The 26,840-nt window shown below is 32.7% G+C and overlaps 1 long non-coding RNA gene across 1 annotated transcript; it reads left to right on the top strand.

Annotated features, from left to right (window-relative positions):
- The first annotated feature begins 587 nt into the window (after positions 1 to 587).
- Positions 588 to 21,374, top strand: LOC736501 (uncharacterized). The gene is made up of 4 exons (XR_679820.2): positions 588 to 710; positions 3,169 to 3,264; positions 20,452 to 20,521; positions 21,175 to 21,374. It is a non-coding gene; the product is annotated as an uncharacterized LOC736501 (long non-coding RNA).
- The last annotated feature ends 5,466 nt before the right edge of the window (positions 21,375 to 26,840 follow it).

Here is a 26,840-nt window from a genome sequence, read left to right as displayed (position 1 = left end):
TTTGCCTCTTTTTACTTTCCGTTTGGCCTCTGAGAATTTTTAAATTATTTTTCATATCATTGATAGATGCAAAGTTATGTTTTTATGTTATGCTTTTTTTTTTATAGTTTCTTGGTATTTTTATTTGTTTTGCAGCAGTACTATTAGGGTATATCATTCTTTAACAAGAGACTGGTTTAATATGTTCTTTCCATTTCTACTATATATGTTTTAATTACCTCATATTTGTATTTTTGTAGAATTCTCCAAACAGTTAAATAATCCCAAAGTTCCGCTTTCAAAATTGCTTTTCTCCTAATCTGTACATCTAATGAGTTCCTGTAAACTTCAAGCTAATATTGATATTATACAACCCTATTATATAAAATATTTTCTTTCTGTTATAGGTAAAAATTTCCCTTCTCAACACTTAAAGTCCTAACCACCAGAATCTCTGAATATGACCTTATTTGGAGACAGAGTCATTGCAAATATAATTAGTTAAGATGAAGCAATAATTGCATAGAGTAAGCCCTTAATGACTGCTATTGTTATAAAAAGAGAAGAGACAGAGACACAGAGCAAAGATTTCTGCATGTGGACGGAGGCAGAGCTCGCACTTACGCATTTATAATCCAAAGAAGGCCCAGGGTAACTGGTAACTCTCAGAAGCAGAAAAAGAAGCTTGGGACGGACTCCCCTTCAGAGCTCTGTAGGGACCAATTTTGCTGGTATGTGATTTTGAAATTCTAGTCTCCAGAACTGTGAGAGAACAAATTTCTGTTGTTTTAAACCATCCAAGTTGTGGTAAACTGTTACTGCAGCTATAGAAAATCAATACATTTGTCAAATCTAATGTATTTTCTCACAGATATTTTTCATGAAAAGCCATCTAATCAATACTCTCATATGAAAGATCTACCATAATTACACTATTTTCTACTTTTTAATATCATGTTTCTATTCTTACCAATTCTGTTCTTTTCTCAACCAATCCATTCTGCCATATTATCTTCTTTATCTACTAAATACAATATGATTTTGAAGTTCTAGTCTCCAGAACTGTCAGAGACCAAATTTCTGTTGTTGTAAACTATCCAAGTTGTGGTAATCTGTTACTGCAGCTATAGAAAACTAATACATTTGCCAAATCTAATGTATATTCTTACAGACATTTTTCATGAAAAGCTATCCAACCAATACTCTCATATGAAAAAAATCTACCATAATTACACTATTTTCTACTTTTTAATATCACCTTTCAATTCTTACCAATTCTATTCTTTTCTCAACCAATCCATTATGCCATATTATCTTCTTTGTCTACTAAATTTAATATCAACAGCTCCTTTTCCTACACTATGTTACATGTGTTCACATATTATTATTTTCTCAGAATCGTTATGTTTATATGTCTAGTATAATATATTTTATATTTGTACCTCACAAAATGTAGTGCTGTGCTGTACTCATTCAATGCATTTCGTTTAATTTCAGCACAATTCTGTAAAATGACTCTGTGACTTGTTGATAAATCAGGCTCCAAATAAAATACATTAAACCTTTTTCCAAATAAAGGGATGTTCCCCTATTACTAATGCAAACAAGAATATTCCAAATTTAATGTTGAAACTGTTGACTCCATGTTTCACAAAGAAAAATTGACTTATGAACTTAAACATTTCTGGTTTTTAACAGGCAATTAGGAACGGCAGTTATCATTTTTCTTTTGTCAGCTGTTGCATGTTCTTCTGGCACTATCATTTGTCTTAAACATTTTTTCTCTCTGATTTTGACCAGGATGGGGTGTTAAGCATTAAAATATTTGTTGAATAATATGCAAACTCTGCAAATAGAAGTTTAGTGCATTTGTGTAACTACAGCTGTGGATATTTAATTCTAAATGAGAAAAAAGATAATTCTGTCATGAGCTGTCTTTTATTAGTATGAACCAATAACTAGCTGAATATTTTATATTTAACCAAAATCCACCTAATTTTTGACATTTGTATTTGTGTGTGGTAGTATTATATATTTTAAAAATGCTGTTTTGCAGTCTGTTGTTAGAAATATTTCACTTCAAGTATTACTATTCTTTCATTTTTGTAAGTTTTAAAACACATGTAAAAATAAATGAGGTCCAAATAAGTTATTTGCCCATGATCACACAGACAGACAGTGAGAAAAGAAATAGTATTCTTTATTACTAATAGTATTCCTACTCTTGGTTATTTCTTTTCTTGGACACAAAGATATTTCAGACATCTATACATGTATGTGCAAATCTGCAATATGTTTAACACTGTTCTGCTAGCTAAATCGCTGTTTGATTATTTATTTTTCCCAAGTTTTGCTTTGTTGTACTTTGAGGTTTTCTAAATTCATAATTTTGCTTTCTTTCTCAAGATCCTGTATCTAACTAACCTCTGAAAATGCCATGTCAAGAAAGTTTTGGTACAATATTTATGAGGTATACAAGATCTTTTGTTTAGTTGTGATCTTAGGCTTAGAGCAAGAAGGGATGCAATCTCTTCACAGCGTCCGCTATTTCATTCTGTATTTACCAAGCTTAGTGATTATATACTGTGAATAGACACCTGGCCAAAATCCTAGGCAATTTAATGTTTTTATGCCTCTGACATTCCAATTCATCCTCCAAGTCTCATTTGTTCATAAATAAATAATCTATTTTCAGATCACGGGTCCTTAAATAAGTGAAACAGTTAAAACAAAAAGAACAAGGAGGATAAAATCTAGTATTCTAAAAAGATCCTCCAAAGACTATTTAGGTAATTGAATAGTCAATGAATGTTAACAAACCAAGATTTTATTGAATTATATTTACATTGTGTTGTAACTTTTTAAAATTGATTGTCTTACAGGATTTAACAGGTATAAAGATATTATGTCAAACCGAGCCACTAAGGCACATACTGTGATATGAACTGAGCTGTTGGATTGATCATTTTGCCTTACCAAATATTTCATATTATACCTTTCCCCTTCCCAGTGGACACGAGTGCACGCATGCGCACACACACACACACACACACACACACACACACACACACACACACGATGTATTCCATAAATGCCCTGGGTGTCACAGCATGCAAAGCAAATGAAAAACTCTGTTTCTTGAATTCTGGGAACAATTTAAAATCTATTAAACCCTGTTCATCCTTGAAGATGCTGTCTCTTCCAGATCCTTCAAGATTGGAGAAAGAAGGTGATGAGCATTTTTAAACTCAGTTCAGTGAGCACTGAGCAATTGCTTAAGGGAAGGTGAGTTTGGCCTAAAAGGCAACAACAAAACCATGATCAATTTGTTTTCTGGTTCATTGTTCTTTGTGCTGTTACTACTGTGTGATATAAATCATTTTACAATGCTAGGAGTTGTTAAAATTAGCATTAATATTAAGAAATTTTCTATCTCTACCCAAGATGCTAGGGAAAAAAGAGAGTTTAGCTTATGCCTATGTCCTTTGTATTAGAAAATTGCAATTACTATCTATGTATATGTGATGCAAAATCACTCATGTGTATAGTGCAACTGAAAACATCTGATGTGTGAAATTCAGCCATTGCCTGCCATCCTGTATATCTGCTTAATCTATCTAGTGGTTAGCCATTATTTTCAGACCCTGAAGCTCTACCCGAGACTCTATCTTCTGCCAAAAGTGTAATGTCACTTGAAAGTTAAATGAATAGGACATTTTTGATTATGACATGGATATTTTGTCTGTTGCTGCTACAAGATGGTCAACATCACTGTTTTACTGATTTTTATGAGAAATCACTGTTTTATGAGAAATCACTGTTTTACTGATTTTTATGAGAAAAACATCCTATAGATTTTATGTTTCTCTTCATTTGTGTAATATATTTGAATGTATTATTTTAAGAAATTTCATGTAAAGTCAAATGAAATGTTATTATGTACCATTTAATATTAACAAAATGGTTTATATATCTTCATAATAAACTCATGTTAGACAATTTTATATTAAACCTTAGATTATGGTGAAGCCTGGTGAGGCTTTAAGGACACAGGTCATAACAGAAAGAGAAAACCTGGTATAAGAGAGGCAGAAATAGAGAAATCAATAGCAGTTACCCATTAGAAGTTCACATTATAATATTTAATGAGTGTGACAAACTTAGGTTTCAGCTATGCCCAAAGCCCCTAAGCTAATAGAGACTTGTTCTAGTGAGGGAGGCATAGTCACAACATTTCCAAAGTGGACAGAATACATCATGGGAGACTTGTATTTAATTGGATTGGGTTGTGATAAAAAAAAATAGGAAATGAGGATTACAGAGTGTATCCCCTAAAAACAGAGGGCTTTAATGGTTTTGAGTGTTAGGTTGAAACTTAGGAGAGAGGACTAGAATAAAAGTCATAAATAGGTATACAAAAGGGTAAGAAAAACAAGAGAGCAGGAGAAAGGTCATAGTTTGCTGACTTAATAGATACTCAGGACTCTGAACAGAGATACAGGTAAATACTAGATGCAGTACAGAAAAATAACACCAAACACAGCAATCTGTGAGTCGGAGCCTATCTGCAGTATTTTTCCTTTAAAAAAATATTTTTAAGAATTGTTTTGGGGATCCGATACACTACATTAAAAATAGTTTTTGCTGAGATCTAAGAAAGAGCAGGAACTGTTTGTTGTTTAAAACAAATGTCAGTGAATTGATGGAGTTTGCTTCATTTGTTTAACATAACAAAACAAATCCTGGTAAAATCCGAGCTTTAGAATTCTGATTTCTTAGTTTATGGTGCACTCCCTCTGCTTTGCTGCATTCCAACAAAACATGGTGTCTCTGATTGCTTGACCTTTTGCATTTTGTAATTCTAATTAATAAGATTCTTTTATCTTACTGATAGTACTCTTAAAATAACTATAAAAGCAACGGCCATTTTTGGTAGCTGTAAGTACCAAAAAGAGATTACACTGATAAATAATAAGTAATTATTTCACTTTATACAAATCACACTTTTTTGTGTATTTTACTTTTATTGTGTTAATAATTAATAATTAATTTTAATTGACAATAATTGCATATATGAATGGGAAAGTAAGATATATTAGTCAAAGATATATTGTTTCATTTAGACTGGAGTAATACGCTTTTGTGATCTATTGCACTGGATGGTGGCCAAAACACTAGTTTAAACTCTACTAGAGCAGTGAGTTCTGTAGCACTTCATGAAAGGCAGTCTTGGTTGGTGTATAAGACAGGCTGGAAGGGGTGAATGGGCTCTTCTATCTCCCCTAAATATTGGGAGCATGAGTAAGAATTCATATAAATAAAGTGTTCTGTAATCAAATATTTTAAAACTATAATTTTAAGTCAAGAATACAGGAAATTATATTTTGATATCTTAGAGCAATCTTGTTATTTTTGTCATATGCCGTCAATATATCTGCAATTTATGAGATACTTTCAGCCATGATATGCAATAAAAATATTTGTTTTGTATTGTCTTTGAGATGAAGAAAATAGAATTCTAATTCATAGCCAATTAGAATTAAAGAACATGTGATTACCAATTACCAAAGATTGGCCTTTTTTAATTTTTAATTTTTATTTTTTTAAAGGAGAGAAAAGAACTTTAGACATAGAGGTTAGGATCATGTCCCACAATCCCTTTGGTAGTTACACTTTCCCTTCCTATGTGTATTAACTTACTGAACTCTTGCAACTACCTATGAGGAAACTATGATTGTTATACTCATTTTAGAGATGAGGAAGCCGAGACATAGAGCTTAACTTGCTCAAGGTCATACAGCTAATAATTATTGGAACTCGGACTCTAGGCAATGGGGCTACAAATTATCTGATTTTTATCTCAACGCTATGTGTAATCTAAAATTAGAAATCAGGAAATTTAATCAACAGTAGTTACTGTTTCAAAGTTTGAAGGACATAGGAACAATCATAAAAAGTAATGCCTCAAATACATTGTCTCTTTTGTAAAGTGATAAACTTCTATATTGAATAAACTGTGAGTTTTAAAGAGACATTGATAACCTACGGATAAGAGACTAGCCATATATATATAATTTTTAACCTATAGATAGGTAATTTTACCTATATATGTATATATACAGACATTAATTTCACACACACACACAACACATATAGATGAAGATGTCATTCAATCTTTAAACTGTAACTAATATATATTTTAAAGCTGAAGTCCTGAATCATAACCTTCCTGAAGTTTTCATTAAAATCTAAAATTTTTAGCACATAGTCAATTCAATTTAATTATGATAGTAAACTTACATCACTGCAGGCTTAACTTTTGGAAAGTAACTGAATTATAAATTTAAAGCAAACAACTATTCTCTTCAAAACTAGTATGAATGTCTATCATGTTCGGGCTTGATAAGTCCAGCTCAATGTAAATCTCCCCTCCTCCTTTCTGAGAAATGAATGAAAAGATACTGAACTTCATTAGTAATTACTGAATGCTCATGCATATATACATACGTAAACAGACTGCAAGGTGTCCAAGAAGATGATGAGGAAATCAGATCATTTAAATAGCATAATAGCCTAAAGGGTCTCAGAGGAAAGCATGTTATTTAATAATAAAAGGGCAGATTCATTATGATGCTTCCATTTGCCTACTGAAAGCAACATCCACTGATATGCTGCATGATACCTCTTTCCCCCACCGTCACCGAGTTTTGAATAGTTATTAAAGTTGCTAGTAGTTACTAATAACGAATAGTACTTATTAGTAACATTAGATAATGTATTTCCAAAAAAAAATTTGCCTGTGAGAAAAGTGGCCTAAAAATTAGCTTTTTATCATATGGCATGATTTAGTAGAATGTATTGAAAACTTAATCACTCTATAGATACATAATCTATGTGGAATATAAAACCTAACAAATAAAAAATAAGAGGCTAAATTATTTATATTTAAAATAAGAGAAGAGACTCCCCCCTTTCCTATAGCATTTATTTTATATTACTTATAGTTTTAAGTTATTTTTCTGTCTTTTTGAAATGTATGGAAATCTATTTAAAAGTTAAATAAGCTTCCTGTCAGGTTTAAAACCCAAAAATATCTTTCTCCAGGTCTTGGGAATCTTTTCTTTGAAATGTAATCATCAAGAAAGATAGTGCCTCTATATCCCAGTTTTTTGTGAAGGAAGGAGCCTAACTCAGTGGGTGCTTCACTCCAAGATGTAAAATTCTCTCATGAGAAGGATGTGAAAAGTTGATTTATTTATTAATTTTGGATTAGCCTATCAACAAACACAGATGGCCATTTCAATGACCAGTTGATTATAGAATGACCTTTGTGTGTTAAATGGTGCTGTCGGGGCCTCTTATTTGAGCACTAGTTATTGTTTATCTTGAGAACACATATGTAATAGATTAGATCTGCTTCACTATACAAAATAATAATATTTATTCCTGTCTTTGCATTCCCTTAGCAGATTGTCTGTGGTGAACATCACATTCTGTTTTGATACCTATTCAGTTATAAAAGTTGTTTTCTTTTACTTCTACATTTGCAGAGAGCTTTTCTAGGGTTGGAGTAAATTTTATTTTTAATTATATTTACCCAACAGCATTTATGTCATAAAAGGGAAAATTCAAATGTTTCTCACTTGATGTAGACATCTTAAGTGTTGTCTAGTGAATGTAATTTAAAACTATATCTTATTCATCTTTAATTCTTAGATCTTGCTTTTAGTGAAAGTGTTTTGCTGAGAAATACAAACTTTTTATATTACTTAAAATTGGGGCTTCCTACACTTCATAATAATTATTTTATGGAATTTAATGAATATTGCTAAAGTGGTTCATAAATTTCCTAAAAAATATCAGTTTTGATTATAAAGCAAAATAACAATAGTTTCTTTTTTCTCCCTCAACTTGATTAGTGATATAACTTGTATTGTTTGATAGTTTAATTGTGATATTAAAATGCTGGTATTCTTTCTTGGGTCAAGACAGAAAGCAGTGAAGCATAGAAAGGGAAAGAAGTTTCCACAAGCCAGCTATGCTCTAGTGCTCATTGCATTTGACATGCTTCATGATGAGTGAGGGATACACAGAGTACTATATGCAACTTTACTGCAGCCAGACACAATTATATCACCAAATATTTGAAATTATAGCTATTTATAAATAATTCACAAATTGACAATTACGTGCACACAAATCTTTAGGAAAATTGGAAAATTAATATTTACTAATATTTTTCCTAGCAATATTCCTCAAGATGAAATTATTCATTCAAATATTAGTATTCCAATGTCTTTTTTCCTTCTCAAGCACATAATCTACTTTTCCTTTTTTATATAATGAAAAAAGAAAATAAAGCAATTTGCTGCAGAGTACTATTTTTGCACATTAAACCAGAGTATTTTCTCTTTTGACATATTACTTAAAAGTTTGTCTTAATATTAAAATGAAAATTCTTGTTTTCTGGTCTAGAAAAGCAAACAGATAAAATCAAGCAAAGAGACCTGGAACATAGTTACTAGTAGCAGATACTAATAGTAGATAATACAACTTTGAAAACCAAGAGGAAAGTTAACTTTGCACTGTACTCTTCCAAACATTAATGTTTATAATCTTCCAGTAAAAATATAGGGACATTTAAGAAAATGACTTCTTTAATGTGACCTAAAATTAAAACTGCAATGCAATTCTGATACTATTATTTACTAAAATTATCAGGGTAAGTCTAGCTAGATTTAATCTTTCATGTGTGTTCAGACATGGGGAACTGGAAAAGTAATTAGCTTAATTACAAAACTATACACAGGTCTTGAATGAGGCGATCTATCTACAGACTGATCTAGTATAGTGTTGTTCAACCATGGAATCCTGAGGAGTTATTTAACCTCTCTGACATTCAAATTCCACAACTATTAATATAAAATCCAAAGACTAATTCTGCTTTTCTTTCTTCATCTCATAATGTTTCTTTGTTCATTCATTCATTTTTATTGTTTTCTTTTTTCCCTGAATCAAATGAGATATTCTATGTAAAAACAACTTGTAAAATATAAATCATTATATGGATATTGTTACATTTGCCCCCTTTTCAAGCTTCCTGGTGCATAAATACCCAGCCTGTGCTTTCTTAGCAGGTATTTGAGATACTCAGTGCTCTGTAGTTCCAGAATTTTTTCAGGACTTCAGTGGCTCTAAGAGTTTGACAGGAGACATGATTTAAGAAAGAGAAATTCAGAAGAGTCTGCATTTCATTAATGCTGAAAGAAACCTACTTCAAACAATTTTGGTTCTCCTTTTTGGCTCTACAATTGAAAGTTCTTTCTAGACTTTCTTAATTTGTCTATTCTTTCTTTTGTTTGAAAAGTATTTAGATTTGCTTAAACCCAAGGACAACAGTCATATACGTGTATTTGCACATTATTACAAGGTAGGACATCACAGACATGAAACAGTAAAATTATGATTAGAGACAGCGCTCTCATCCACTCCAGGAAATGGTTTTGCGTTCTTTTAATACATATAGAGCAGAGCAATATGGAGATACAACTTGCCATGTAAATCCTCAAATAAGTTTGAATAGAAACAATAATAAAGTATCCATCCAAGTAAGTGTTGTTGTCCACTGTGTTAGTTCAGGTTGCTATAACAAAATAACATAAACTGGGTCATTTATAAACAACAGATACATATTTCTCACTGTTCTGGAGTCTGGGAAGTCCAAGATCAAGGCACTGGCAAATTCAGTATTGCCCTCTTTCTGATTCATAGATGGCCATCTTTTGACTGTGTCCTCACATGGCAGAAGGGCAGAACTCTGATCTCTACATCCCTTTATATAGAGTTAATCCCATTCATGAAGGCTTTACTTTCTTGGCCTCTAGTCAACTCCCAAAGGCCCTATCTCCTAACATCATCACATTGGGGGTTGGAGTTTCGACATATGCATTTTGGAGGAACATAAAATCAGGCTATAGTACCGATAGACATGTGGAGTGATGAGAGCCCTGAGCAATCCTGTTGAACTCCCCCATTCAACAATTGCCTCAGAAAAACTTAGAGTTTGTAACATTTTTATTTGTGCAGCTCTTAATCTTTTTAAGAAAGCATTGAGACAAATAATAGTAAGAATGCCAAAGGAAGTTATAATAGAAATAAAAAAAAGCATTAGTCTCAAAAAAGTACGAGATAAATATAACAAAGAAAACGAAGACCACAAATTCATAGGCCATAAATTAATTTCTAATTATTTGCTTATTTTTTTAAAAGCAAGCAAGAGAAAACAGTACCATGTGGTCACTTATGGGATTATTATCATCAGAAAGAGAAAGAACATTGATTCCTTAGGGGATGTGAATTGTGCCTTGCATACCTCTTCTAAAAGCAATATGAACTTAAATCTTCACCTGAGGCTCTGTCTTAAGAGCACAGAGTGATACTTTTTTCTGCAGTCTTCATGCAGATAATGAAATCACAGATTTCAAATGGCTGGATAGTTTAACTTCTTTAGTCAACAACCAAGTGCTGAATGCTAAAGTAAAGCTCAGTGAGCTTATGTCTGTGTGGTTTGGCTTCCAAGGACAGACAAAAAATCACATAGAGGAGTGGCTATATTACATATCATCTAAAGCATTTAACACAGATAATTTCTCCAATTCAATATATTTATGGGGACTGACGAACAACATAGAAAAGTGTATTCTCAGATGACAGGCTAGAGCACTGACTCTGAAATGCTGATGGAAGGTGCATTCAGATGCATTAAAATTCAGACAATGCACAAATATAATTAGAAATTTCTCTAGAGTTGATGGTCGCTTTAATTTAGACCATAGGTGGTTCAAAGTAGTTGCTGAAGATCATGAAGAGGTCAAGCTTTAAGTACATATTTCTTTTGTACATGCACAGTTAGGCTGATTTTCATCAAAATTCCAGGGAAGGCATTTTAGTGTATGAATATTTCTTCTTGCTAACTCAAATTTCAAGATACATATTGTTTGTTATACTCTATGAATAAAATAATCATTCTCTATACCAGGCTTGTAATTCTTTTTTTGTCTTAAATCACTAAGTATATAGTATTCATGTAGCTGTCATACAAGAACTACTTAAAATACTGTTGTTTTATTAGCTATCATAAACTATAAGTATCAGCTAAAAACAACTTACATATAATTTACTGAAGTAGATTACAGGTCCTGCCTACTGCCCAAACAATAAGGAAGCAAAGTCCCTTTAATAAATACAGGAATGACATGATCTCAAATTTAGAACTGCCGCACTGTGGCAGGGTCTATTAAAACATCATTTGTACTTCTCCCTAGATTGTATTTCCCAGCCTTCCTTCCAGTTGAGAGTGGCCATGCAACTGAGTTATATTCAAGTAGAGGCAAATGAATGTAACCTATGAGCTTTTAGACACATAAAACAACTTTCCACCCATGGTCTTCTATGCTCTTTCCCTCTGCCACATGAACGTTGATGACTAGGAAATTCTTCCAGGAGACATATTGAAGTTGTATTGTCACTGACATTTTGCTATTGAATTACTACATAGAACTGAGCACTTCCTCCAACCTGTATATTCCTTGATCTGGATACTTGATTGAGAATAAGTTTATAGTCTTGAAACATTACACATTGAGGGGTATATTTGTTAGTAATGTTAGCCTGTTCAAGTCATTTAACTTTATCCTACACAAGAGACCTTGCTTCTACTGAGAAACATACTTCTTTATGTTTCTATGTATTTGTAAAAGCTGGTCTCTAACATTGTATTTACACATGGATTAGTTTGATTGTAGCTTGTATTCTCCAAATTCTTTGAATTCAACTCTTATCTCTCATCATGATCCAGCCACTCTGGTCTTCTTTCAGTTTCTCAAATACATCATACTCGTTTCTGCTTCAGAACTTGTGCACTTAATTTTTCTTTCTGCCATATTCCTCTTTCTTTCCTTCCTTCTATGCCTGACTCCTTCTCATCCTTTAGGTGTTAGTTCAAATGCCATCATATCTGAGATCTTCCTTTGCTCACATGAATATAGAACACCTATTGTTACACTCCCTCTATCACATTATTGTGCTTATCATTATTAGAATGAATGCTGCTGTATTTTTGAGCCATATTTGTATGAGTGTGAATGTGTATTTGTTTCTCTCCCTGCTCGAAATCTAGTCTCTAATATGACAAGAATTTGTCTTTTTTATTCAGCAACTTTTCTTCAGTGTCAAGGGTAGATAATTCCAGGTACATATCAGGAGTCTGATAAATATGTTTTCAACTCAATATGAACATTGCTTTTTCAGATAGACCCAACAGGTAAAGAATTAGATACTTAAAGCCAGTAGGTTCTCAACAGATTTTAGTAACGGCAGTTTATTTCGAGTATTATTGAGCAAGATAATTTATCTACCATAGAGCTGAATTACAAAGTTAGGTGAAGCAAATATTGACTGTGGCTCAAATTCTGTAAAAGTTTTATGTGTACCTATTTAACATTTTATAAAAATTGAAATGAATCTATAGTGTTTTACATAAACCATAACCCCTTAGTTAATGAAGAGTTTACTGCTTCTGAAGAAAGTAATTAAGTAAATGTGAATTACTCATTGATTTTGTTACAAAATTCAATAAACTTTTAAATATAGTATCATTGTATGTTGAAGTTAATGGAAATATAAAAACCATGTTTAACTTACTTAAAAATTAAAGTCATGAGGCTTTGTATTCAAACCTGATAAATTAAACATGCACTAATTAGGAAAATGTATAGAGCTGCATTCAATATATATTATATATTTTTGCATAAATGGTTTATAGGATGAATGAATGTGGAGTTGTTGAGCATGAAAAAAATAAATCTGGTTAATTTATAATTGATGTCTGCATTCAGTATATAGTATACTTTGGGTTATATTATTTACAGGACAAATGCATTTTAAATTATAAGCATATATTTGAAAACCCATTTTTAAGAAGACTGTGTGTTAAGAATATATATATATATATTTGTACATATATGCAGTTTTTTTGTTTTTTTGTTTTTGTTTTTGTTTTTGTTTTTTTTTTTGGAGACAGGGTCTCTTCTGTTGCCCAGGCTGAAGTGCAGTGGCCTGATCACAGCTCACTGCAGCCTCGACCTCTTGGGCTCAGGCGATCCTCCTACCTAAGCCTCCAAAGTAGCTAGAACCAAAGGAGTGCACATGTTTCTGTATATTTGTATATTTTCTTGAGGCGAGGTTTTGCCATGTTGCCCAGGTTGGTCTCGAATTCCTGTGGCTCAAGGGATCCACTTGCCTTAGCCAGCCAAATTGTTAGGAATACAGATGTGAGCCACTATGTCCAGTCAAAATATTTTTAAAAGATCAAAAAATGACAAAATAATATGTTTAAAAAAGTGTAGAAAGTAATAATTAAATGTCATTTGAGATTTTTTTTTCAACAATACAGGAAGTCAAGACACTCACTACAATAGCATGGTTTATATGGGAGGATGATTTGACATCCCCCATATTTATATCTACCTATGTATGTATACATTTCCTATTTATATATTTAAAGCAATCAACTTCATATTTATATCTTCTCAAATTGAAATCAGTACAAGAAAAAAATAAATAAAAAAGTAGGTCTCTAACAACAAGGAAATTATAGGTAAATTAATGAAATTAATGAATAAACAGATGAATCACAGGTAAGCATACTTGATTAATAAAATAACATGGTATTTACATGTTATTGATAATATGAATAATGTAGAACAATAGATTCATTCCCTTTGGGTAAATGAAAAAATATACTTAGAAAAATCGGTATGCTCTTGTCAATAAAAATGCAGTATAAGTCTCTGAGAAAGAAAAATGCATCACAGATATTTCTCCCTTTTAGAAGGAACAACACTTTAGTTAAAGAAAGCTATTATGAAGCACATTTTTTGAACTTAGAAGTGCTTTCTTTATTCAGGTGAATTATTTAACTTTCTTCTATGAGTTGAAAGGAGAATTTATTACTGAACAGAAAACCTTATTTCACTAATCAGTTTAAGAAATTTTCTTGATGAGATTAAAGTTTTAAGCTCTTTATCAAAAAGGATATATTTTTCTATTTCTATTGCTGTTTTTAGTTTCCATTCAATAGAAATAAATATGAACTCTGGTTGACTAGTTTTATTACAGAGATTGACTGGTCTAAATGGTAAATATTTATATTTTTATGAATGTCAAGCTCTTGAAATGAATTTTAATTATTTGTGAACACAAAAAAACATAAAAATATAGTAAATAGTGACAGTTTATAAACACTGTTACTCATTTCAAATATAAGAGGACTTGAAATAATTTTTTCTACGTTAGTACTTTTTTTTGTCATTGCAAACAAAGCTGCATTTATTTATTTATTTATTTTTAATTTATATATATTTTTATTATACTTTATATACTTTATTATACTTTAAGTTCCAAGGTACATGTGCACAATGTGTAGGTTTGTTACATAGGTATATATGGGCCATGTTGGTGTGCTTCACCCGTTAAGGCCTTTTCTGCATCTATTGAGATAATCATGTGGCTTTTGTCTTTGGTTCTGTTTGTATGCTGGATTACATTTATTGATTTGCGTATGTTGAACCAGCCTGGCATCCCAGCTCAACTACATGGAAACTAAACAACCTGCTCCTGAATGACTACTGGGTACATAACAAAATGAAGGCAGAAATAAAGATGTTCTTTGAAACCAATGAGAACAAAGACACAACATACCAGAATCTCTGAGACACATTTAAAACTGTGTGTAGAGGGAAATTTATAGCACTAAATGCCCACAAGAGAAAGCAGGAAAGATCTAAAATTGGCAACCTAACATCACAATTAGAAGAACTAGAGAAGCAAAAGTGAACACATTCAAAAGCTAGCAGAAGGCAAGAAATAACTAAGATCAGAGCAGAACTGAAGGAGATAGAGACAGAAAAAAACCCTTCAAAAAATCAACGAATCCAGGAGCTGGTTTTTTGAAAAGATCAACAAAATTGACAGACCGCTAGCAAGACTAATAAAGAAGAAAAGAGAGAAGAATCAAAAATAGATGCAATAAGAAATGATAAAGGGGATATCACCACCGATCCCACAGAAATACAAACTACCATCAGAGAATACTATAAACACCCCTATGCAAATAAACTAGAGAATCTAGAAGAAATGGATAAATTCTTCAACACATACACCCTCCCAAGACTAAACCAGGAAGAAGTTGAATCTCTTAATAGACCAGTAACAGGCTCTGAAATTGAGGCAATAATTAATTACTTACCAATCAAAAAAAGTCCAGGACCAGACGGATTCACAGCTGAATTCTACCAGAGGTACAAGCAGGAGCTGGTACCATTCCTTCTGAAACTATTCCAATCAACAGAAAAAGAGGGAATCCTCCTTAACTCATTTTATGAGGCCAGCATCATCCTGATACCAAAGCCTGGCAGAGACACAACAAAAAAAGAGAATTTTAGACCAATATCCCTGATGAACATCGATGCAAAAATCCTCAATAAAATACTGGCAAACCAAATCCAGCAGCACATCAGAAAGCTTATCCACCATGATCATGTTAGTACTTTAAATTGAATTCATTTCCCACAGACATTATAAAATCCCCAAAGTGATTTATGGCATTTAAAACAGCAGCCCCTCTCTTCTATTCTTCTACATTGTTAAAAATAAAAGGTCTTAGGAGGCTGAGGCAGGAGAATCGCTTGAACCCCTGAGGTGGAGGCTGCAGTGAGCCAAGATCATGCCACTGCACTCCAGCCTGGGTGACAGAGCAAGACTCTGTCTCAAAAAATAAATAAAATAAAATAAAATAATAAAAGGTCTTTGGGTAGTTTCAAAATCTTATTATAAATTGATCTTTGTTTCTATGCTTAATTGTTTTCTAACAGCCCCTTTATGTAAAAAGCTAATAGTGTAGACTAATAGGAAATAGGTACAATATCAAAAATCATTCCATATAGGAAGTTTTAAAAGGAGTACATTTAACATTCAATGGTTGTATGATAAGGATGTATCTACTTCTGCTCTATTTTTTCTGAGTTCATGATATTATTATTTTACTTTTATTTCTTACAAACATCTTTAGTGGATGGAGCTGATAGCTATCTATAAACTAATATCAAATGGGATTGTTTTTTAAATAATATGAAAAGAACCTATGTCATTAGTCTGGCCTCTCTATTCCCTTTCTTTCCATAGCCTGAGTAACACAAACCTCACCAGTAGGTATTATAAAATATGTATTTTCCCTAGTTTAGATAATGACTGAAGCAATTTATTTTCGGTCTCAACTTTTTACATTCGATACTAATTCATTTCTGATTATCTAATTCCAACTGAGTGAAAAATCTTAATAACTCTTCTACCTTTTTTTCTCAGTTCAGTTGAACCTAGAAAATGATGTGGCTCAAGTGATGAATCTATTCTTTTAAATGAATTTGACTTGCATTCATTCCTTCTTATGAATAAAATGCACAATACCAGTATGTCTCAGAACTGTGCCTCATATCTTGTTTTATTGATTGATTGATTGATTGATCTATTCATTTATTGAGATGGAGTCTTGCCCTGTTGCCCCAGCTAGAGTGCAGTGGTGCCATCTCGGCTCACTGCAACTTCTGCCTCCTGGGTTCAAGCGAGTCTCCTGTTTCAGCCTCCTAAGTAGCAGGGATTACAGGTGCATGACACCACGCCTGGCTAATTTTTCTATTTTTAGTAGAGACAGGGTTTCACCATGTTGGCCAGGCTGGTCTGGAACTCCTGACCTCAGGTGATCCACCCGCCTTGCCCTCCCAAAGTGCTGGGATTACAGGCATGAGCTACTGCACACATCCTCTTATCTTATTATTGACTCCATATTTGGCAGCCTTCCTGTATGTGCTCTGTTGGCTCACTACATGGCTTTAATATTATCTTAATTTATACTACGTACCATCATCCTACAGCCAAAGATAGCATGCATATCTATAAGTTCCCAAAGTCCTGCAGGTAGGAACTGTACACCTTACTCAGCAAAGGCTGCAGTATGCCCCAGAAACTACTGAGCCATGGACTCTTTATATTTTTCGCTCATCTCAGGGTTACGTTCATATATTGTGTGTTGTAGAATGCCCATTGTAATGTGGTGTTAACCCTCTGAGATAGCTTGTGGCTTTATATGTAACTTCCTATCACACGTACGTATCTGAAAACTGACTAGAGAGTATGAACACCATTGGACAATGAATTTATCTACCACGCAGAATATTTATTCTCAGAAGTGCTTGAGGATATTTTCCTTCAGCTCAGACTTGTGTGAAATGTGCATATCCTCAAAACTAAACTGTCCCAACTGTAAATGACAAGGCTAAATCCTTGTCAAGCCAAAAGAAGGATGATAGGATTTGGGATAAAATCAAAATAAACACATTAATAATAAATAGGTTATTTCTAAAGCATGATTAATAAGATGTTTTATGTTTCTAAACATAACAAAAATTTACTTCTGCTCTTCAGTTATTCTTTTACAATACACATGAAATTTTAAAGTGGAATCATTAAAAATAAGTAAACAAAATACCCTTTGTGACATGCAATTAGTAAAATCTAAAAAAATATAGTTCATTAGGCCAATGACATATAACAGCAAGACTTATAAAGATGGCAAAAGTTATCTTTGATAGACAAGGTAATTTTTATATGCTACACACATCATTGGCTGTTGAGAAACAGATGGGAAGTACATGTATAGAAGCACAATTTATTTTCTTTTTATGAATTTTATAGCTATATACCTTGTCAATTTTTCCTAATAATGCACCTGCAATTTTTTTTTGGGGGGGGGCTTCTCTATGACAGCCCGTCATGATATCTTGGGAAATAATGTGTTTTTATTACTTTTTTCAATCTTTATAGAATTAACTTATTTTGTATGTTTTAGTGTGCTTATTAGAATTATCAGGACAATGTGAAAGATAAGCTTTGATTGCGGAGATCCCTGTGTTATTCCTTATTTTAAAAGAATTTTCCCAACATTTCCTCATTGATTGATGATATGCTATAAGATATTTGCAGGTAATCCTTAGCGTGACAAAGACATTATCTTTGTTGTCTAGTTTTTTAAGATGGTTTTTATATTATGAAGACATGTCAGACTTGAAGAATACTTATTCTGAATCCATCTATCTTGTATTCTCTTTATTGTCTTCACTCTGTTAATGTACTGAATAATTTTTTAAATAGATTTTGCTTGTTCACCTCCCGTTGCCAGTTCCCAGGATAAATCAACTTTTCATGTTGAATTACCATTTAATATACTGCTAGAGTTGGACATTAATAGTTTATGGAAAATATTGGGAGCTTTGTTGATGAAGAAATTCACTATACCTATCTGATAATATTCCTGTCATCTTTTGGTACGTAGGTGATATGGCTTCACTGAATGAGATAGAAGATATTCCTTTGTATATTACTTTAAAATATTTGGATATCATTAGAATGATATACTCTAGGAATGCCTTATAGACCTTTATGTTGGCAATCACTGGGCCTGGTGTTTTTCTTGTAGTTTCATAAGAAATATTTTAATTATTCCAATTTTATAGGGATATTCAGATGTTTTGTGATTCAGATGCAAGTTCTATTTTTTCTAGGAATTCCGGTATTTCATCAAAATCCTCAAGTTATTACTATAATACAGTACTCTCATTTTTAAATGCAGTTATCTTTGCTTTATCATTACTAACATTATTTTTATGTGAGCCTGTTTTTTTCATGATCAATCTGGCCAGAGATTTTTCTCTCTTATTTTTTTTCAAAGAACAAACTGCATTTATTGTTTTCCCTATGTTATGCTATTTTTCCAATTTCATTGTTGCCTAATATTATCTGTACTATCTCCTTTATACATTTTCTTTTTGGGTGAACATTTCCAGTGTCTTTAGGTTTATCATTCAGTATAATAATTATTTCTTTGAAAATAAAATATTAAACTATAATAAGTGTATTTTTCTAGAAATTTAGTTCTTAATTAAAATTAATATTTGTCTTTTTATACCTAATAGTCCTTGTCAAGTGGTGAATTTTGTGATTGTATTCTTATTTTGTTTAAATTACATACAGAGTTGTATGTGCTGTATCTGTAACTAGAGCTCCTAGGGAATCTCTATATTATTTTCATTATTGTTTTTTGTATTTTATTCTTATTTATTTTAACTTTTACTTTAAGTTGAGGGTACAAGTGCAGGTTTGTTATGTAGGAAAATTTGTCTCATATGATTTTGTTGTACAGATTATTTAATCACCCAGTTATCAAGCCTAGTACCCATTAGTTATTTTTCCTGATCCTCTCCATCCTCCCACCTCCACCTTCCGAACCGCCCCAGTGCATGTTGTTCCCCTCTATGTATCCATGTGCTCTCATCATTTAGCTCTCACAATAGAGTGTGACAATTCCTCACACACCTAAAGACAGAAATAGCATTCAACCCAGCAATCCCGTTACTGGGTATATACCCAGTAGAATATAAATTATTCTATTTTAGAACACATGCACCTGTATATTCATTGCAGCACTATTTATAATACCAAAGACAGGGAATCAACCTAACTATCCATAAATAGTATTTTCATTAATTCTAAATCACAGGGACTTTGCTTTCTCATGTGTTTCGTAATATCAATTAGCCTGTATTAGTAAGTCTATATATTTATTCTTTTAAACCATAAACAAGTCATATTACGCACATGTTACAGTCTGTCAAGATCATCTTCAACTATGAGTTTCTCTTGCAGAGTACTAAAGTTTTTGACATCTGGATTTTGATAAAAATGAACAGCAAGGGTAAAGGCTAAGGCATCTGAAGAATAACATCAATTCCTTCATCTTATTTTGTTGTTTTTGGTAACTCGTGAAATTTGCTCTTCATAAGTTACCTCAAACTTCTCAGAGTTGATAGCAAAGCACTATTGCTCTATATGTGAGTGTGTGGGGAGTCTTAAAGATACGAGTGTTAATAAATGTCCAGAGTTATTTGAAAACAATAGGAATTATTAAATATCTATGTGATTTTCTACAATCACATATTAGAAAGAAGGCCAATAATTCACCACTTTTTATTTCACCTATTAATTTTATAACTTTTGTCAATTTTATCTTTGGAAGAAAATCAATAACATATTTATTTATATGCATCACATTTATTCTGCTATTTAATCTCTACTTGATTATTTACATATCTCATTTCACAATTTTAGCAATATCTGGTATTTGTTTATTTATTACTTATGAGGGTGACAGTCATGTCCCAGTGGAGAGACACAGTGAAAGAAAACATTGTCCTCTGAGGCTCTCCTGGTGTGAAGTTCTGACCTCAAACTATCTATTCAAATAGGCAACTGCTACAACTGGAATGACTAGATAAATTCACAAGAGAATAAATCTTATTTCAGGTCAAAGAACAGAAAAAATATTTGAAGAAAAGAAGAAAAGATCTAACCTTCATTATACAGGTACAAACAGGTGATATTTGTTGAGTGTGTGTGTGTGTAACTTCAGGATGAATAAGGCAGATGAAATATTTAAATGTAGACATGTTGAAAGCCAATATAATTTATTCCAGTGAAATAACAGATTGTTAATATAATGCAATTATTTCTTTTAGTAAAATATTTCTTAAAATATATCATCTTCTAATATTATTAGTATATTTCCCCAAGGTTAACTCTGTATTGGAACATTTCAAAATATAACTTCGACTAATTTAATTGGAGCAGAAGACCAGTGCGTGCACCTACATTAAACTGACATTAAATGGAAACAGCAAGAGAAGTGCCTAATAGTATGTGCCTCTAATCCACTGAAGGCCTGACCCTAATGGCCAAAAGCACTTCAATTAAGTTTCATTGCTCTTCATTACATTTTCTCAATATATGTGTCTGATATGATTGTTTCTGCTCTCACAAGACACAGGAACTTTTGATAAGGGCTAGGGGTAACTTTGTTTTTTATGTAATTTAATTCTAATGGGAAATGTCTTTACGGTTTTTAGAATTCCACTATTCAGTGGTATTTTATCTTTCTCTTTGGGTTATTACTGCTTTCTAATCTTGCTTAGAATATGTAATTAATTTAATTTTTTTTCTCTCTATGCTCTATGTCCTTCTATAATACAGGATTGCACAGATTGCCTTTTGGGATAAAAAGAGGAAGAAAAATGGCAGCAACCCAGATTATTATTATACTTAAATGGTCTCTCACACTTTATGAAGATCTTTGTGTAAAAGTATTAAGCAGTCCATTTAACAGAGAAGTATGTTTGTTTCACATGTATCAGAAAATGTGAGTCTTAATTAAAATAGATCCTGACGTCAAATGCTATTGATGAGCAGTTATTATTCTATATGCTATATTTTATATCAGTGTAATGTGATATGAAGTTTTAAAAGACCTTCTATGTTTCTGCCAGATAGTGATACAGTGATAAAATATCAGCAGTTTAAAAAAAAAGAATGAATGGTTTATATGAATGATGACACTGAAAAAAAAAAAAAAAAAACAGACCCTCAGAACTAAGGTATGTCTTGATAAATAAAGCTGTTAGATGTTATGTGGCAACATCAGATGTCAGGAGACAGAAAGAAAGTATTAGTTGCTTCCAAGGGATCTGATATAATGAATATAGTAATTAGGTAGATTGATCACGGTCCCTCGGTTATAGAATCAAGTTGATAAGACTCTACTAGTGAGTGGAAGTTGGTGGGGTCAAGATTTGTTAAGAAAATCTTATGTATTGTTTAGCAAACTATATGTAGAAGAAACTATTAGAGACATAGAGAATTACACAATGTTTATAGGTAGACATAAAACTGAATAAAACTTCATGTAATGGTTGTTATATATGCTACTTAGTTTTTCACCAACTTATTTCTTTTAATATTTCATAAAAATTATGTTTTTAAAATTAATTTATATTCATATACATAGTTCTAGTTTAGTCACAATGTTTCAGAGTGCATACATATGAAGTAAAATATAAAGAATGTAAAGGGGTAATAAATATAAATTCAGAAATGTAAATATCTCTGTGTGGAAGAAGAATACAGTCAGTAAAAGTTTGTAGGAATGATTCAACTCTGTTTTAAGCTTTATTTGTTAATAGTGGAGACGGAGAATTTTTTGTATACTTTATTCATTTTATATTCCTGAAATAGTTCAAAATAAATTTAAGCTTTCTCCAAAATGTCTGGCGATATAATTTATAAGTCAATGGCAACACTATACATCATAGTGCATGAAGATAAGAATATATCATGAACATTATAAGGTAGAATTTGAGAAGGAACTGCAACCCCTGCAGTATTGAGTATTTTTTTTTCCTTCTATCGTGGGCTCTGACCGCAATAGAAATCTCTTTCCACAACAAAATGATCTTCAACTAAGATGTCACATTAATGGATCTTAAATAAGCACTAGCGTAGTATATAGACTTGATTCTTACACGAAAGCTTATTTCACAGCCTCTTATGATTTTTTCAAGGGCACATATGTTTATTTGTGTAGTCCTTGCAAATCCAAGTGTTTAATGACTATATGTAGATAAGTGTGTGCATGTAAACATACATACTTCCACATTAAGTTCTCTGTGTTTGATTTATATCTCCTTCTAAAATATCCATCATTACCTATTGTTTTAACACAATTATCTTCAGTAAACAGAAACACAAAATAGAATGTCATTGTTTTATTGTCCCTGTGAAGACAATAGCATATGAGGTGGCTTTAATATTAGAATATAATAGAATTTTTTTTTACTTAGTTGGCAAATTGTAAAGACAATTTATTGTATGGTGGAAACAGCATTTAATCTTAATGAAATCAGGGTGGGATTTCTTTTTCCATTACCCATAGCAGTTTGGAAAATTGTATTCAATTTTCTGGTTTTTATATTTTGAAGCTATGCAAGAAACACTTGAAACTATAATTTTGAAACTCCTTTATGGTGTGAAAATTTTATGGTCATTTATCACTAAAGATGATGGGAAATAAAAAAGCATAGAGCTAATTGGAGGTATAAAGATATACTTAGAATATGGAATTGAGGTAGCATTTTTAATCATCTCTGTTATTCCTACTTATGTCATTATTGAATTGAAATGCATGCACTTTATATGCAAAGCTATATTTTTTGTTAAAATCAAATAAATATACTGGCAAACTCCAACCTCCCAATTTAACATTTGCATGTTTTCTTGATTTTAAATTGTATGGTTGAAGGAAACAGAAATGCTTCTATTTTGAAATTTGAGAAACACCATTTAAATAAATTTTACATCGGCCAATTTGCAGTTATATAATCAGAGTTAACTAAGTCAATTAAAAGGTACACTATAAATTAGAGGTGTCTTTATTGAAACCTAGCCTAATGGAGGAAGCAATTATATATTCAGTGTGAAAACCATAGAGAAAATAAATCCATCAGTCCAGGAACTACCTAAGTTAAACTTCCTATATTATCAAAAATTTATTTTGCACTCTGTAGGGAGACCCCCTGAAACTATCGCTATAGAATAAAAGATAAAATGCTCCTGATTATTGTAAATACAAAATTGCATGCAGGACTGTGTAAAGACAATGCCAGGTTGGACTGCCAGAACGAGCCCACAGTGTGTGATGTGCTTCCCCCTGCAGAGACCCTATGAATGGACGTGCAGTCAGGGAGGTTTCACATCACCAAGATTCCTATCCCAGAAAAGCAGATGTTCATAGCTCTGGGAATGGAACGCGACCCACGTGGAGAGCCTATAAACGGACGCATGGGGGCGCCTGTCCATATGGATAAGATAGGGCTATAAACGCCCTCATCTTGCTGCGGCTCTTCTAGGCCTCTTTAGGGTTAAGGCATACTCCCTTCTGAGAATTTCTGGTCTAACCGGTTGTCTAGCTTCACGTCCTGTTTCCATGGATTGTTTGTCACCAGCTTTTGTTGCAACTGTTACTGCTGATTAATATCTTGCTAATCACAGGTTATGGAAAGATTGTTTTTCTGTTTTAAGGCTCTGTTAGAAATTACTGACGCACACACTATATTGGAAATTCTTATCTCTGTATACTGTATTTTTAACATACAAATGTACTGTACTTCTACATACAAATGTTATGTTAAAGAATTACTTCATCCCCACGTGACCATCTCACCTCATAATCAAATGACCCTAAATCCCTCACTAACCTACCCCCACCCTCACTAAACTTAATAATAAATGCTGGTATATCCAGTGCATTGTTGGCACCATGGGACCAGAAGGTGGTGACCCTCCTGGACCCAGCTTTCACTATCTTCTGTGTGTCTTATTTTTCAACCTGCCGATCTACCTGGGAATGAAGAGACAGCCCTGTTGCATTGCGGGCTGCTGACCAGATCCTGCAATAGCTCTCTTCATAACATTACATGTATATGTGGCTACAATTTCTGGATGTTTAGTATTTTCAAAGTTTCTGGGAAAAAAAATACACTTCATTGAAATCAGTAAGGAATTTACCATCTGTTTACAGAGCAGTGATATCAAGGCAAAGTGTTGCTCTGTGGTGTATTTCCAAACCCCTAACTGAAATGCACAAGGCACATATGCTTGCCAACGTGATTTAAAATAAGAATCTGGCCAGGTGCATTGGCTCACGCCTGTAATCCCAAAACTTTGGGAGGCTGAGGTGGGTGGATCATCTGAGGTCGGGAGTTCCAGACCAGCCTGGCCAACATAATGAAACCCTGTCTCTACCAAAAAAAAAAAAAAGAGAGAAAAGAAAATAATTGCCAGGTGTGGTGGCGGGCTCCTGTAATCCCAGTTACCTGGCAGGCTGAGGCAGGAGAATCGCTTGAATCCGGGAGGTGGAGGTTGCAACGAGCCAAGATCGCACCACTGCACTCCAGCCTGGGCAACAAGAGCAAAACCCCATCTCAGAAGAAACAAAAACAAAACGAAACAAAATAAGAAGCCAATTAGTGTGCTCAACATCTCCAAACCTGGTCTGGATGCACATTACTTATAAATAAAGAAGCTGTAGTTTAAAGACTTAAAAATGATAATTAAAGGTAGGACTTAGCACATGTTCTTGTTAATAATAAGCATGTTAGATAACACTGACAACTTTTAAGGATCAAAACTCTTCAACGCATTAACTAGAGGTTAGATTTACAATATTTTTCCCTAATTTTAAGACTTTATTCCAGTTACTCAGCCTCTTAATTATCTCTATCTAGAGTTATTGAAATGATTAAACTCACCTAAAGGACTGAGTTAATTATATAAGCATATATTATAATCTCAATAAATGATTTCTATCATCTTATGTAATTCTTATTATTATATCACATGATATTATATTCTGGTTTAGGTCATTCATATCATTTAGCAAAAGTAATAAACTATTAAAATTCAGTGAAACTGAAATCTGTATCAGGCACTCAGCTAAACTCATTTAAAACTTGAAAACCACCTGATGAAATATGCATTATTATTTTTCCCATCTCAAAGGGGAAAAAATTAAATTTTAGAGATTGTGAGTAAATTTTTCAGGGCCCTGCAGTTAGTAAGCATTGAACCTGGAGTTAAATCCTGAATCTGGCAGATCTTAAGTCTTGTTCTCAGAAGGGTTAAATATATTGCCACATAGGTAGAAAATCACTTCAGAAAGTACGTCATTGAAAAGATCAGTGTTAAACTAATTATTATTTTTTTTACAGTAGCCCTCCATTATCCAAAAGGGATAAATTTTGTGACCCCCTGAGGATGCCTTAAACCACAGATAGTACCGAACATAATTGTTGTCAATAGTAATATGTTTGTTTTCATGTCTTCCACTCCTTCCATGCCTTTTGTTTTTAACTAGGAATTTATTATACACTTTGGCCATAACTATTGCAGTTTGAGGTGAATCAGCAAAACTAACACAAATTTATTTCTTCTTCTTCACAATTTCACAAACAGAAGAATTATTCTTACTGTGTATCATAGCAACCTTGGGATATGACCCATTTTACTTAAAGGAAATCTTTTATGGCTTGTCTTTGGTATATCTGAATTGTCAGCACCACTATGCATACACTTTTAGGACATTATTAAGTAAAATAAGAGTTATTTGAACATAAACACTGCAATACCATGTCAGTTGATCTAATAACTGAGTGACTAACGGGTAGGTAGCAAATACACTGAGATTATGATAGAGAAAGGGAGGACTGACATTCCTGGAGGGATGAGTGAGACAGTGTGAGATTTCATCACAGTACTTAGAATGGAGTGCAACATAAAACTTGCGAATTGTTTACTTCTGGAACTTTCCATTTAATATTTTTGGACTGCTGTTGACCATAGGTAACTAAAGAAATAGAAAGTAAGTGTGTCTAGGTTTTAAAATTTCTACTGGGTGACATCTTTACTAAATGAGATCTTAAAAATCTTGTCCACCTTTCCACCCCTTCCAATTTTCTCAGCTGTTAAGTTTACAACCATACAAGTGAATCTCCTCAAGAGCTCAAAGCTAGTGCTAAACCCACATGAGCTCAAAACTCAACTTTCGCTTATCCTTTGGAATTTTCTGTCTTTCTCTAGAATCCTTAGCCCTGCATACCACTGCAAATTAGACTTAGCTTTCCATTTCTGAGGTTCCTTAAAATAATAGAGAATTATGCTTATCCAGTGTTTACATCCCATATTAGACAAGAATCAAATTGACCTTCAAGTGTGATGGAATGAGCACAGTTATCACTGAGAGGTTTTAGTGTAAACATACACCTGGATCAAATTATAATATAGTGCATCCAACTGAAATGAATAGAAAT

The sequence above is a fragment of the Pan troglodytes genome, chromosome 3 (genome assembly GCF_028858775.2).
Source record: "Pan troglodytes isolate AG18354 chromosome 3, NHGRI_mPanTro3-v2.0_pri, whole genome shotgun sequence".
Lineage (NCBI taxonomy): Eukaryota > Metazoa > Chordata > Mammalia > Primates > Hominidae > Pan > Pan troglodytes.
This window is presented reverse-complemented; position numbering and strand designations above follow the sequence as displayed.